Genomic DNA, 14,178 nt, shown 5'->3' with positions numbered 1-14,178 from the left:
CTTATGGAGGGCCCCACCCCTGCTCCAGACCCAGACAAGATCAGATTTTGCTGAAGGAAGCAAAGCTTCCTGATATTTCAGAAGTTAAAGGCTCCTCCCTCTATTACGGCCATCTGGCAGCTGCCCTTCCATCAGGCTATCATAGAGGAAGCAAAGCCAGGACACTCCATCAGCTCAGCAAAGTTTAGCTCCTCCCCCCACCCTTTAATTGTTTCCATTCCATCCCACTCCCTTGTGTTTTTTCTTTTAGATTCTAAACCTGGGGGCAAAGACTGCCTGATTATTGAACTTAATAAATGGCTCTGGGAGACGCTTCATATGATTTGGTGTGATGTGAGTGAGTTGTGAATCAATATGAACTGACCTAAACCCTGTGATCATCATCTGAGGCCCTTCTTTGTGTGCCTTCTCCAGAGGGTGGTAACACGGGAACAGCCTTTTCTGCAGTGGCTTCACGTTTGTGGAATGCTCTCCCCAGGCAAGTTTCTCTTCAGCCAGGCTTTGGGCTGATTAACATTCTATGGCCTTTTAAATGTGTCTATGGGAGTGGGGTTATTGCTTTGTTTTGCTTTTGTTTCACTATGTATTTTGTGTTTTTTATTTTGTATTTTTATGTTGTGAACTTCCCTTTGATCTTCAGGTGAAGGGTGGCATGCAAATTTAGTGAAAAAATTAATAGTGACAACTCTCAGGCTCGTGTATTCCCACCAACTTCACCTCCCTTCCTCCTATTTCTCAGTGAAACATAATTTTCTACATTCACATGCAAAGTGCAATAAATCAGACATTAGTTAAGAAATCACTGGGGTGGGGTAGAAGAGAGACTGTAGAAGCCCAAGCCTCACCACTGCTTTTTTACAGCAAACTTTAAATGAATTGGCATTAAACACAAATGAGAATGTCAAGGCCATTTGCTTACCTAATCCCACATTATCAACTGTGATTGGCAGCTGGTCAGCTAGGCTTCATGCAAACTCCTTTCCAGGTTCTGTAATCCAAGATTCCTTTCAACACTGTAGATACCAGGGATCAAACCTCTTCTGCTCCAGGTGATGGCTCTTGCAGAGAGGTGCCTGGCATTCAGAACAGACAGCTCTGTGTGTCACTCAAGCTGAAACAAGTTTAACATGTTGCTTCAACACATAACCCCTGACTGAACCTTAAATAAGATGGCAGCTCAGTGTGGGTGGCTAGCTGCACCCGCAAGTGAAATGAGTTAATGTGACTAAAAGGGTCTTGCCTGCTTCAGCAGCCATAGATTTCTGCAGCGAGGTGGCTTATTGGCAATTATGCAGTGCTCAGAGTGGTAATGTGACCACAGGCTGGAGACGGGCTGGCAGGACGGTCTCTTCCTGCACTGGAGCTTCTGGGGCACTGGAGACCAGTGTGTCCGGCTCTGCAGCCAATTCCCTCTCCCCCTCCAGTTCTTCATGGCCTCATCCCTGAGATGTGAAGCCCAACTCCAAGGCCATGACTGAACCTGGAGACCTTGTGCAGGCAATGCATATGCTCAACCGCTAAGCTATGTTTCTTCTATGTGTTTAGAAATCTGCAATACAAGACATCTCCAGAAGATCAAAAGAGATTACGAGGCTCTGGGCAGGAAATTGAAGCAATTAAATGCACAAATTGTCATCTCATCTGTCCTCCCAGTTGAACGACGTGGCCCAGGGAGAGAGGGAAAAATAGTGGAAGTGAACAACTGGCTTCGCAAATGGTGTAAACAGGAACGGTTTGGATTCTTAGATCACGGAATGCAGTTTCTTGAAGATGGACTTCTGGCAAGCGATGGGCTGCACCTCACAACGGTTGGGAGGAATGTTTTTGCAAAAAATCTCAGAAACCTCATCAGGAGGGCTTTAAACTGACTAATGTGGGGGAGGGAGACAGTGGTCCTGAAGGTAGGAGTCTATCAATTGATGAAGATGATCATCCAAATGTCATAGACCGAATGGTGCAAACAGCACGCAGACCTAGTGGTGGGAGGAAAAAATCCTTAAATAAGAGACACGGGGGAATGATTAATGGACTTCAATGTCTGTACACTAATGCGCAAAGCATGGGAAATAAAAAAGATGAGCTTGAGCTCTTGGTGCAGCAAACTAAATATGACATAATAGGAATCACTGAAACCTGGTGGGATAAGTCCCACGATTGGAATGTAATAATGGAGGGATACAATCTATTTCAGAGAAACAGACCAGACAAGAAAGGAGGAGGAGTGGCGTTATATGTCAGGGATGTGTATACCTGTGAAGAGATCCAAGATTTAGAACCTCAAAGCCAAAGTGAGAGCATTTGGGTCAAAATTAAGGGAGAGAAGAATAACAGTGACCTCATTGTGGGAGTTTACTATAGATCCCCAAGCCAAACGGAGGACATAGATGATGCCTTCCTGGAACAGATGGCCAAGCATGCAAAAGGAAGGGAGATAGTAGTAATGGGGGACTTCAATTACCCGGATATTTGTTGGATGTCAAACTCAGCCAAGAGCATACGGTCAAACAGATTCCTCACTGGCCTTGCAGACAACTTCATTGTCCAGAAAGTGGGAGAAGCAACAAGAGGAACAGCCATTTTAGATCTGGTCCTAACCAATGTTGATGACCTGGTTAGTGGGGTAGAAGTGGAAGGATCATTAGGCGCGAGTGATCATGCTCTTCTGAAGTTTACTATACAGCGGAAAGGAGCAGCCAAGCATACTAGGACACAATTTCTCGACTTTAAGAAAGCCGACTTCATAAAACTTAGGGAAGTGCTGGGTGAGATCCCATGGACAGTAATACTAAAAGGAAAGGGAGTTCATGATGGCTGGGAGTTTGTTAAGAGGGAGATAGTAAAAGCACAACTTCAGGCAATACCAATGAGACGGAAACATGGAAGGTGCCTAAAGAAGCCAGGGTGGCTATCTAAAGAACTTTTAACTGAGTTAAGATTAAAAAAGGATGTGTACAAAAAATGGAAAGGGGGGGAAACCACCAAAGAGGAATTCAAACAAATAGCCAGCACGTGTAGACACAAAGTCAGAAAAGCTAAAGCACAGAATGAACTCAGGCTTGCTAGAGAGGTTAAAAGCAACAAAAAAGGCTTTTATGGGTATGTTCGTAGCAAAAGGAAGAACAAAGAAACAGTGGGGTCACTCAGAGGAGAAGATGGTGAAATGCAAACAGGGGACACAGAAAGGGCTGAACTCCTCAATGCCTTCTTTGCCTCAGTCTTCTCCGATAAAGAAAACAATGCCCGACCTGAAGAATTTGGAGCAAATGATTCAGCAGAGGAAACACAGCCCAGAATAACTAAGGAGATAGTACAAGAATACTTGGCTAGTCTAGATGTATTCAAGTCTCCAGGGCCAGATGAACTGCATCCAAGAGTATTAAAAGAACTGGCAGATGTGATTTCAGAACCACTGGCAGTCATCTTTGAGAATTCCTGGAGAACAGGCGAAGTCCCAGCAGACTGGAGGAGGGCAAATGTTGTCCCTATTTTCAAAAAGGGGAAAAGAGAGGACCCAAATAATTACCGCCCAGTCAGTCTGACATCAATACCAGGGAAGATTCTGGAGCAGATCATTAAGCAAACAGTCTGTGAGCACCTAGAAAGGAATGCTGTGATCACCAATAGTCAGCATGGATTTCTGAAAAATAAGTCATGTCAGACGAACCTGATCTCGTTTTTTGACAGAATTACAAGCCTGGTAGATGAAGGGAACGCAGTGGATGTAGCCTACCTTGATTTCAGCAAGGCATTTGACAAGGTGCCCCATGATATTCTTGTAAAGAAGCTGGTAAAATGCGGTATTGACTATGCTACCACTCAGTGGATTTGTAACTGGCTGACTGACCGAACCCAAAGGGTGCTCATCAATGGTTCCTCTTCATCCTGGAGAAGAGTGACTAGTGGGGTGCCACAGGGTTCTGTCTTGGGCCCGGTCTTATTCAACATCTTTATCAACGACTTGGATGATGGACTCAAGGGCATCCTGATCAAATTTGCAGATGACACCAAACTGGGAGGGGTGGCTAACACCCCAGAGGACAGGATCACACTTCAAAACGACCTTGACAGATTAGAGAACTGGGCCAAAACAAACAAGATGAATTTTAACAGGGAGAAATGTAAAGTATTGCACTTGGGCAAAAAAAATGAGAGGCACAAATACAAGATGGGTGACACCTGGCTTGAGAGCAGTACATGTGAAAAGGATCTAGGAGTCTTGGTTGACCACAAACTTGACATGAGCCAACAGTGTGATGCGGCAGCTAAAAAAGCCAATGCAATTCTGGGCTGCATCAATAGGAGTATAGCATCTAGATCAAGGGAAGTAATAGTGCCACTGTATTCTGCTCTGGTCAGACCTCACCTGGAGTACTGTGTCCAGTTCTGGGCACCACAGTTCAAGAAGGACACTGACAAACTGGAACGTGTCCAGAGGAGGGCAACCAAAATGGTCAAAGGCCTGGAAACGATGCCTTATGAGGAACGGCTAAGGGAGCTGGGCATGTTTAGCCTGGAGAAGAGGAGGTTAAGGGGTGATATGATAGCCATGTTCAAATATATAAAAGGATGTCACATAGAGGAGGGAGAAAGGTTGTTTTCTGCTGCTCCAGAGAAGCGGACACGGAGCAATTGATCCAAACTACAAGAAAGAAGATTCCACCTAAACATTAGGAAGAACTTCCTGACAGTAAGAGCTGTTTGACAGTGGAATTTGCTGCCAAGGAGTGTGGTGGAGTCTCCTTCTTTGGAGGTCTTTAAGCAGAGGCTTGACAACCATATGTCAGGAGTGCTCTGATGGTGTTTCCTGCTTGGCAGGGGGTTGGACTCGATGGCCCTTGTGGTCTCTTCCAACTCTATGATTCTATGATTCTATGATTCTATGATCTTATCCTGAAATAAGAATCAATATTATGGCTGGCATGCTAGACTGAAAGTCTCTTTGCAGAGCTAAGCTGGTATGGTGCAAGTAAGGGTTGAATGGATCTAGACAAATTCTGGCATATAGTTCATATCCACACCGTACATTTAAAGTACACAGGTTTTGCCAAAGAATACAGTGGTACCTCGGGTTAAGAACTTAATCTGTTCTGGAGGTCCGTTCTTAACCTGAAACTGTTCTTAACCTGAAGCACCACTTTAGCTAATGGGGCCTCCTGCTGCTGTCATGCTGCCAGAGCACGATTTCTGTTCTCATCCTGATGCAAAGTTCTTAACCCAAGGTAATATTTCTGGGTTAGCGGAGTCTGTAACCTGAAGCGTATGTAACCTGAAGCGTCTGTAACCCGAGGTACCACTGTAATGGGAACTGTAGTTTGTTCAGAGTGCTGGGAATTGTAGCTCTGCAAGGGCTAAACTACAGTTCCCAGGATTCTTTGTGGGAAGCCACATGCTTTAAATGAATGGGGTAGATGTGACTCATAGGTGAAGGGGTCACATGGTTACTTCACCATATACCTAGCCCATAACATAGGAAGGTGTCTTATACTGAGTCATGCCAACGGTCCAGAGAGCCAGTATGGTGTAATGGTTAAGAGCGGTATTCTCGTAATCTGGGGAACCGGGTTCGCGTCTCCGCTCCTCCACATGCATCTGCTGGGTGACCTTGGGCCAGTCACACTTCTTTGAAGTCTCTCAGCCCCACTCACCTCACAGAGTGTTTGTTGTGGGGGAGGAAGGGAAAGGAGAATGTGAGCCGCTTTGAGACTCCTTCGGGTAGTGATAAAGTGGGATATCAAATCCAAACTCTTCTTCTTCTCCTCTTCTTCCATTTTGCTCAGTATTGCCTACACTGATTGACAGCAGCTCTGCAGAGTTTCATCCTAGCAGGGGATGCTGGGGGTTGAACTGGGGGCCTTCCACACACAAAGCAGATGTTCTGCCCCTGAGCTGCAGCCCTTTCTCTCATCAGATTCAGCCCACCTGCACCAGCCTGCTACAAAATGTTACATACAACAAGCACCAACTATGGAATGAATGCTTGTTTATTTTTATTTTCTGTTGATTACTTATGTTACACAGTTTTTAAAACCAATAAAGCATATAAAAAAACAGGAGGAAAACCCTGCTTTTGGCACATTTGTGGTGGCAGTAAGATGTGGCTGAATTAAGGTGTTAGTTTAACCAATCTGCTCTTGCCTTAGATTCCCTGGCCCAGTCATGACCACACTTTTCATCTTATTTTTTGATGCAAGCAGGTGTTCTAGTTCTTGTTGGGCCAACAGCATAGTGTTCTTTCCTTTCCAAACACCAATGAAAAGCTCCAGGTCAGACTCACTGTTTTCACCACCCTACCTGCCCTTTGGCCATCACTCCCCGGATGCAGCTCCTTTCCCAAATTAAATGCTACAAACATTCCAGAGAGAGCTGAAGCATTCCTAGCTAAGTGCCTGGCCTGTTGCACAATGCAGTGCTCAGGCAGTTCGGTTTTTCCTTCATCTCTGCCTGTTTAGATTCCTGCTTGCAGAATGACTAACTTTAAGGACTAAAAAAAAAGTGTTTTGATTACACTGCCTTTTTTGGCCAACTGGGAGCATTAGTCACAGCATTTCTGTGCAGAGAAGCCAGGCCTTAGCACAGCATCACTCCTGTTCTCTCCCTCTCATACTTTCTCCCCTCCTCCACTTTTATGACATTTTAAGGATCTCAAAGACAATGAAAATTGAGGAGGGAGAGCATGTGAGGGCTGATAGCACTACATCCAAAGCATTGCATCACACTTACCCCACCACAGTCAGTGTAGGGCCTTCTGGGTGTGGGGAATTAAATGTGCACTCCCACCACCCTGGGCCTGGTGTCCTTCTCTTACTCATCCAGCAGACCTCCTTTGCTCTGCCATCCAGCTGCTCACAAGGGAGAGGGCTGTCGGGGGCAGTTTGCTCCATTTCAGCTAGCACTGGCCTGTGGTTTCCTGTGTGCCCTGTTCCCCCACTCCTGCCTCTGCTACTTACCTCAGCCTCAGGCACACAAGATTCAGAGTCATCTTGTTGAGGCCACCAAGTTCTATGCATCCCAATCCCAAGACTATCATGGTACTGGAAATGGACAGTTTTCAGGCGCAAGAGGAAAGGCATGAGGCGCTTCTGAGATGGGGGTGGGGGGAGAGAACCTTTGCTCCAATTGAGCACTAAAAAGCAGGTTTTGCGGAGAAAACTTGGTGCAGAAAAAATGAAATGCTAAAACACAGAACTTTAAAGCATGGACCTGTGCCTGGAAAGAGTGGGGCAAAAGGTACTTGTGGATAAGCCCAACAAGAGACACAATACAGCATATCAAAGGGAGGGGTAGTCGCTGCTTTGCATGCAGAAGGTCCCAGGTTAAATCCATGGCATCTCCGGGTACTTATTTATTTATTGCATTTATATTCCATCTTTTCCCCAAGGGGCTCCAAGTGGCATATTTGGTTCTCCCTCTCCTCATTTAATTCCCATAACCCACTGAGAGGCAGTGACTGGCCCACGGCCATCTGGCAAACTTCATGGCTGAGTCAGAATTTGAACCTTCATCTCCCAGGTCTCAGACCCTCCACTATACAACACTGGCTTTCTGGCAGGGCTAGGAGAGACACCAGTCTGAAATTCTAGAGAGCTGCTGCCAGCTCAGCTGGTGCAGAGAATAAATGGACCAGTAGTGTCTGACTCAGTACACAGCAGCTTCTTATGATTCCTAATATGAGTTTACAAAATTATGAACAGTGTGAAAAAAGATGTTTGTCCATGTCTTGTACTTTTAATGTCCTGTCTATTCAGGGTCACCCAAACGTTTGTGGTAATTCAGGACTTATAAAATAAAGTACTTTTTCATCTGCAAAACACAACGTATGATGTGCACTCAGACTGCATTTTTAATGTTTCATTTCATAAGGTGCTCTAGGAACTAGGATAATGAATGTTTGAACAAATACAATTAAAACTGTCATGACCCAGGAGTCTATCAGTGACACAGAAGGGACCAACAATGGAGGCCCCAGAGCTAGCTCCACCAAAATATATATCTTTCAATATATCTTAATGTTCCTTAACGTCACTGACCTTGTTTTCAGATCCTGCAGAATAGTGGCAGTTTGGTGGCCCTGCTGTTTCTCCACAATATCCGAACCGTGCAGACATTAATGCCTAAAAAGCACTAGTGCAACCCAAAAAGAATGCTCTTGTTCAGGGCAACAACCACTCTGGAAAAGTGGCCTTAAAATCATGCTGAAGACTCACAAGGAAGGGGGATTCCAGATAAGGAAAATTACACCCTTTGACCTTCTTACCCCCTCTCCCATAAATTCTATAGTGATGAGGGGTTTCTTGCATGGAGCCTGAGCATTTTTATTGCTAGATGGCCTGGGTTGTGGGGCAGAAGTGGGAAGACATTGTTTTCTTTCTCCTGAAACATCCTCCTTGAGATCATGAGAGGCCCCTTCTGAACCCTAATTTCCCTACTCCAGGATACTTTGTTATAACCTGTTAGGGGCTTGAGCCAGTGGCATAGCGTGGGTTACCAGGGCCCAGGGCCCTGGGGGGGGAAGGATGGAAACAGACAGAATATGCATGCACATTCAACTGCCTAACGGTGTACATGTCACCCTGAAGATTGCAGCCACAGAGATAAAAAAAGAATTGTTCCGTTGTCTGGAGAGGTCACTTCTGGTTCACACAAAGAAGCCATTTTCAATGGAGCCTAGTGGCGGAAGCGTACAGCTGTAGTGAGGCAGAACCGGGTATGGAAATTTTGTGCCCCTAACAATTTTGCACCCGGAACAACCATCTCTCTCCCCCCCCCCCATGCCACTGGCTTGAGCAAACCAGCTTCCTTTCTTTGTCTGGCTGGCTTTAGGTTGGGTTTTCCTTTCTTTCCCCCCTTTCTCTCAACTGATACCCTAAGATTTTCTGTCTCAACTAATCTTAGCCATAGGCTTAATCAATAGTAGAGAGATGGGTAATTTTTTTCAGGCCAGAGGCCACGTTCCTGAGTAACCTTATAAGGGTTGCATGCCAGCAGAGGAAGAGGCAGAAGTGGGTGGAGGATCAAATGTAGATTTTACCATTGTGCAGTAGGCCAGTTTCTCACACGAATGGACACACACACACACACACACACACACACACCTCTGTCTTCTACCCAAGCGATACATTCCCGCCAAACAAAAACCCCTGGGGGGAGCGCATAGCACAGGCAGTGAAAGGGGTGGCCTAAGGAAAGTTTGAAGGACCAGACAGTGAGGTTTGGCGCTGGTGACATTTGGGCCCCAGGCCTCAGGTTCCTCCACACTGATCAACAGGTTTGTAAGTCATGAGACCTCACTATAGTTCACAAAAGCTTGTTTTACAATGAATCTATCAGTAATATGCCTCCACAAGACTCTTTGTTCTTTCTCCTATCCAAGCATCACTCTTATGCAAAATACAGGTAGTTAGATCTCTAACATGAGCCAATTCCCAGTCCATGAACTGGCTTTAAATCAAGGCAAACAGCCCTATGGCTTTTGCGTTCCTCTGCTTAGTTGCTTTTCATTCATCCCAGCACTTTACTTTGGGGCAGTTTGGTGTATTTAAAAAAAAGTTCTTTATCATATTTACATTATTTATTTCTTGGAGGGCACAAGTTGTTCCCTTGCAGAATACTTAGGTATGCCCTGGCATACAGTTTGGGCATTATTGATGGAGACTGATTTGAAAGCAGCTGCTCGATGGGAAATGACTTAAGGCAATAATGATGAATGATGTGTAATATATGCTAGAGCCTGAAAGCCAGGTCCCAGTTTTGCCAGGGATTGTGAAAATACACCTTGCAAAATCCAGACCCTGCCTCACCTCTCAAAAGATGACACAGAATGCAAATGAGAGTCAGCGTGTCATAATGGTTTGTGTGCCAGACTGAGGCTGGAGAGATCCAGGTTCATGTCTGAGCAGGAATTTCACTGCTTCATCTTGGCCTAACCTACCTATGGGTTGTTGTGAGGATACAATGGGCAAGGTGGGTGAGGAAGGGCTCCTTCAGACTGGTGTTTTATTGCGGGTGTATTCTGCAACATGTTCTTGACTCAATAATAGTGTATTAGTCATGGATTTATTCTGTTTTAATTTGTTCCACGATGCTTCTCCACACTACTGCTGTCCTACGCACACACAATTGTCACTTTTACAGGTTTTCCACATTCACATTCACTGAAGCACAAACAACACATTTAACATCAACTTCCCTTCCCCCACTTCCATGGTTCATTTTAATCCTGGTCCTGAATGGAGTAACTGTGCCACTGAAGGACCAGGTTAATTCTGTGTCCAGGACAGCTGTCTGCCAGCTCCATCTGGATGCCAACTGAGACCCTACCTGCCTGAGCATTGTCTTGCCAGAGTGGTACATGCCCTGGTTATCTCCCGCTTGGACTACGGCAACACGCTCTATGTGGAGCTACCTTTGAAGGTGGCTAAGAAACTACGACTAATCCAGAATGCAGCAGCTACCAGGACCATATAATACCAGGCCTAAGGGCTCCACACTGACTCCCAGTATGTCCCCAAGCACAATTCAACATGTTGGTACTGACCTTTATAACGCTCAATGACCTCAGCCCTGCATACATGAAGGAGCATCTCCACCACCACCATCCACCCCAGACAATGAGGTCCACCTCCGACGGCCCTCCTGTGGTTCCCTGACTGTGAGAAGTGAAGCTACAGGCAACCAGGCAGAGGGCCTTCTCTGTAGTGGCACGCTCCCTGTGGGACAGCCTTCCATCAGATGTTACAGGGATAAAGAACTATACAACTTTTAGAAGACATCTAAAGGCAGCCCAGTACTGTATCGGGAAGTTTTTAAATGTTTTTATACCGTATGTGTTGGAAGCCACCCAGAGTGGCTGGGGCAACCCCGTCAGAAGAGCGGGGTATATTATTATTACTGTATTATTATTAGGACACCATTTGGGCAGACACATACAGTTTTCCTTGTATTGTTTACACAGTACATTTGTTCCTGTAGCTGATACTTTTTGCATTTGATTATACATAACACTCAGGCCCAGATGAGACAGTTTATCTGCATTTTTTTCTCTTTAGTGACAGTGTGAATCATGAGACCTATATACAGTGGGAGGGTGTTTCTCTCTCTGAAATGGAAGCATTTTCTTTTCTCTCGTGTTTGAAGGTTTTATTGTCATATTTGCAGTGGGGTGGGCTAGATGACCCTTGGGGATCCCTTCCAACTGTACAATTCTATGATTCTATGGTTGCATGATATATATATATATATATTTTGGGGGGTTAATCCTGATATATATTTTGTTCTAGGAGGCTAAAATTGGTCAGAATTTAGTATACACTTCCAGAGTGAATGCTAAATACATTACTTCTGGTAAATGAGCCCCAACAGCTGCTAGAGGGCTGTGAAAATTTGTGTCCCGGGCTTTTTAGACTCATCTACCCATGTACTGGGACGTGGGTGGTGCTCTGGGTTAAACCACAGAGCCTAAGACTTGCCGATCAGAAGGTCGGCGGTTCGAATCCCCGCGACGGGGTGAGCTCCCGTTGCTCGGTCCCTGCTCCTGCCAACCTAGGAGTTCGAAAGCACGTCAAAGTGCAAGTAGATAAATAGGTACCGCTCCGGTGGGAAGGTAAACGGCGTTTCCGTGCGCTGCTCTGGTTCTGCCAGAAACGGCTTAGTCATGCTGGCCACATGACCCGGAAGCTGTACGCCGGCTCCCTCGGCCAATAAAGCGAGATGAGCGCCGCAACCCCAGAGTCGGCCACGACTGGACCTAATGGTCAGGGGTCCCTTAACCTTTACCTTTACCCATGTACTATCTAAAATGAAAGGGGCACATTGGTTGCCAGATGTGATTTTTTTTGTCAGCTCTCTCCCCCCCCCCCACATGTAAACAGTTCCTAAATGAACTGAACTGCAACCATTTGATGCATGAATGAGCCTGCAATCCTATGCAGACTTATCTGTGAGGAAGCTCTGCTGAAGAGACCTCTGGGTCTAGGGCCGTATATAAATTCAATGAACAACAACAACAACATATTCAGAGTAAACATGTATAGGATTGCACCATAAAGGGATTTATACCCCACCCTCCAATCAAATTGCCTGGGTGGCTTACACAATTTCAAAATGTAATAAGTAGAATCAGCTTTTAAAAGAAAAAGATTCAAGAGGGCACTAAAAGCAGCAAAATCCTTCAGAGCAGAATAAAAACATAAAACACAGCAACTAAGATTGAACATAGAATGGGTAACAACCATTGATAGATTTTTTTTAATCCACTTTTGGAACTTGCAAAAGGCTGTCAACAAATATTATACTTAAAATCTAGGATTATACATCTCTGAAGGTCTTGTGCATGCATTTTAAAAGTCTTGCTGCTGCTGCTAACATATACGCCTGATAAGCCAGCGAAGGAGCTTCTCCCTTGCCTGTGTATGAGCTGGTCTTTAATGGCATCCTTTGTAACCTAACTTACACCCTACTCAGGGCTCCTGCAGTCTGCGCCCCTGGCTTGGGATGGAAAGAATCTGGGAGCCTCCCAAAGATTTTGCAACAGTCCAATCCAGCATCCACTGACAATTGCTGCTTGGCATCTCACTGGCATCGCAAGATAATAGGAGATAATTAAAGTTAATTACTAAGCTCATTGCAACCAATTTAAAAGGGCAGGGGGGGACACACTGGCTCTTTTTTATTTTCTGTTACTTTTTCTTTTTTAAAAGGCTGAAGAGGTGCAAGAACTGTCAGAATCCAGTCCCTTAAGAATACAGGTTACACGGCCATTCATTCACACATTATCTCCTAAGTGAGAGGGGAATGTGAAAGGTTCCGCCTTGAAGATGAAAAGCTTCCAGTTCTGAAAAGAGAAACACACGAACCTTTCAGCCAAATAGCACAGAAGATTCATGGATATGCAGCTTTGCTTGAAGCCATCTTTATCTAAGACGTTTAAATTATTTCACAATTAATCTGGTGGCAGAGTACTAAATCTCCCTTTCAGTCAAGCTTCTCCCAACCCAGTAACGGGAAATTTGGCATGAGTGGCCCAAGGGAGGAGGGGAGCAGGCCGCTAGACTGTCCTGTGCACTTGGAGCAATGGTAAACTGTTTCCACCTCTATAGGGTTTTTACAGTGGTACCTCGGGTTAAGTACTTAATTCGTTCCGGAGATCCGTTCTTAACCTGAAACTGTTCTTAAACTGAAACACCACTTTAGCTAATGGGGCCTCCTGCTGCTGCACGGCCGGAGCACGATTTCTGTTCTCATCCTGAAGCAAAGTTCTTAACCTGAAGCACTATTTCTGGGTTAGCGGAGTCTGTAACCTGAAGCGTATGTAACCTGAAGCATATGTAACCCGAGGTACCACTGTATATGTTTTTGTTGTTGTTTATTTATTTATTAAATTTCTATACCATCCTTCATCTGAAGATTGCAGGGCAGTTTACAATATAAAAACACAAAACTACACAACATAAGAACAAAAAGAAAAACAATACCTCCTGTATACAACATAGTTAAAAGGCCATAGATTCCATAGCCCTCTGATTATACTGAAGCATATGGTGTGGTCATGCCCTATAGTGGCACTGTTCTGGACAGAAGTCATTGTCTGTATCACCTTGATCCTGGAAAAATACATAAAATTCTTGGATGCTCAGGCTACATATACTCAATATATTCCAGCGCTGTGGGCCTTCATGGAGGAGCAACATAACTGGGCTTTGTATGCCTTCTTGGCAGCCAAAAGTTTGGTATTACAACAATGGAAGGAGTGGAAGATTAAAAAACAGAACCTGATAAAATTGAAAAGTAAAAAACACTAAGAAGTCTTGTAGAACAAAAAAAATCTTCCACCTGGTGTTGAAAAGTAAACAAAGTTGGTGCCACTTAAGCCTTCCATGGAGATAGCATCCCACAGACAAGGAGCCATAGCAGAGAAGGACGTATCTTGGTTCATTGTACACATTGGACCTTAAATGAGGATGTTTACTGTCTGGATAGCTACAAGGGTATTGTGGTGGTGGTGGTGATCATCAACAGGAAACAGCAAAAAACTAAATCCCAATACCCTCATCTGTTAAAAGCTTTGGGGACTGTAATCCTAAAGTGGTGAAGGTGGGGGATGAGAACAAGGCTCTTCTACTGTCTTATCCTATATTAAGCCTGGCTCAAGCTGGCAGGATGGAATATTTGAAGTAAAGGCAG

At 44.9% G+C, this 14,178-nt stretch overlaps 1 long non-coding RNA gene across 1 annotated transcript; it reads left to right on the top strand.

Annotated features, from left to right (window-relative positions):
• Positions 1-4,888: 4,888 nt before the first annotated feature.
• On the top strand, positions 4,889-12,941 carry LOC310750796. The gene is made up of 2 exons (XR_014542283.1): positions 4,889-9,960; positions 12,696-12,941. It is a non-coding gene; the product is annotated as an uncharacterized lncRNA (long non-coding RNA).
• The last annotated feature ends 1,237 nt before the right edge of the window (positions 12,942-14,178 follow it).

This window comes from Podarcis filfolensis (genome assembly GCF_964270895.1).
Source record: "Podarcis filfolensis genome assembly, chromosome: 15".
Classification (NCBI taxonomy): Eukaryota; Metazoa; Chordata; class Lepidosauria; order Squamata; family Lacertidae; genus Podarcis; species Podarcis filfolensis.
This window is presented reverse-complemented; position numbering and strand designations above follow the sequence as displayed.